Below are 1,968 nucleotides of genomic sequence, written 5' to 3'. Positions count from 1 at the left end.
TTCAAATGTATTTTTCTTGGTTTTCTTTGTAAACGTCTTAATATAATCAAACATACTGATTTGTTTGTGTAAAAATACGTGGATGATTTTGTGATCAGTTTCCACCGTGACCTAGTTTAGTGTGAAAATATGATTTGCAACAAAATATATACATGTCTTGTTCTTTGATACTTGCCAGATGATATTAAAAAGTCTTAAAATCTTACTAATAAATGCCTTAAAGCAACATATTTATTTAAACGAAAGTATAGAAAATATTTATGCAATCTGAGCCGAGAATTACGAATGTGGCCTTGACTATCCTTTTTAGATTTTTTTCCCTATAATCACGCAGCGTTTTCGTTTTCGTTTTCCTGCTACAATAGCTATTAGCAATTGTCATGTCCATATGCTTACTATTTTAACAAGAATCTGCGTTACTGAGGCAACACAGCTACGCTAAAATCTTCATTACCGTACTGTACAGCTCTTGCAAATCATTATACCATACTGTACAAATACAAACACAAGCTACCTTGAACTAGTTGTGTCCGCCTACAGCCATGAGAAAGAGAGAGAGAGAGAGAGAGAGAGAGAGAGAGAGAGAGAGAGAGAGAGAGAGAGAGAGAGAGAGAGAGAGAGAGAGAGAGACTGGACTGGCCACATATTGCCAAAATGATGCAGTGGTATATAGATTGAAGATTCTCTCTCTCTCTCTCTCTCTCTCTCTCTCTCTCTCTCTCTCTCTCTCTCTCTTAGTCCTAGTCTTCTGAGCTGCGGAAGTGCTACAACATTATAGATTAGACTCTCTCTCTCTCTCTCTCTCTCTCTCTCTCTCTCTCTCTCTCTCTCTCTCTCTCTCTCTCTCTCTCTCTCTCTCTCTCTCTCAGGAAGGCACTCCATCTTATTGTATTGTATCATTAGTTTCCTAGTTTGTTGCCCCTTCCCAAAACTTTCGTACCCACACACAACTTCGTGCTCAAAATCTATCTTCATTTCCTCCCTCCTGATTCTCGTTTCGTTTCCCTCGTACTGGAGTTTCTCTACTGATTTCATGGAAGATCATTCGTGGCAGTCTTAGCTACGTATATTCAGTTGACAGCCCCACATTTCAACTTCCTTTTTCTCTTTGTATTATCTATATACTTCCTGTCCCCTTTTCTCTCCCCTATCATCGTATATCCTATTTTCATTTTTTTTTTCGTCGGTTTCTTGTTCTCCCTTATCATTTAATCTAACCTACACTTCTTCTTATCTCCCATTCCCCGACAAGATTAACTATATGGGTCTTATCTACTGTTCTCCTTTACTTTATTATCTTTTCCATCCTTGCAATGAATTATTTAGGTCCCTACAGTGATACGCAGTGTTAGAAGAGAAGGAGTAGGTCTCTTTCCATTCCTATAGTTGCGGTTACCTAAATATCTACAGTGATAAGCGGAGGAGTAGGCAGATCAAAGGACAAGTTAACTCAAGAGGCAGCAAGGTGTGGCCGTGACCGTAACCCGCAACCAAGTAACCCAGGAAACCTTGACCCAGCCACACTGATTTTCTCTGACGTCAAGCTCTGAGAGTCGATTTCAGAGCAGTGTAGACATGACGACAAGGAGATTCAAAGCAGCAACAACCTTAAGATTCTCGCGTTGAATTTCACCATCCTATGTTATGTTATGTAAGTATTGCAGAAAACAAGCTGGAGTGTAAAATAAGCGAAAGAAGGTGTAATCTACCGTTATAGCTTAAGATCCTGACTTCGCTGTTGAATTTCACCATATAACCGTACACTAATTAAAGTATTGCAGAAAGCTGGCTAGAAATTAAAGGAAAGGTGTGTTCCACGGCTGTAACTTTACACCCTTACTTACTTAGCTGTTTAATTTCACCTTGCACTAATTAAAGTACTGCAGAAAACTGGGTAAACTATAAAAATAGATGTAAGGTGCAATCCAAGGTATTACTGATTATGGGGAGGGTATCAGGTTAAGGTAT

Source organism: Scylla paramamosain, chromosome 33, assembly GCF_035594125.1.
Source record: "Scylla paramamosain isolate STU-SP2022 chromosome 33, ASM3559412v1, whole genome shotgun sequence".
In the NCBI taxonomy this organism is placed as follows: domain Eukaryota; kingdom Metazoa; phylum Arthropoda; class Malacostraca; order Decapoda; family Portunidae; genus Scylla; species Scylla paramamosain.
This window is presented reverse-complemented; position numbering follows the sequence as displayed.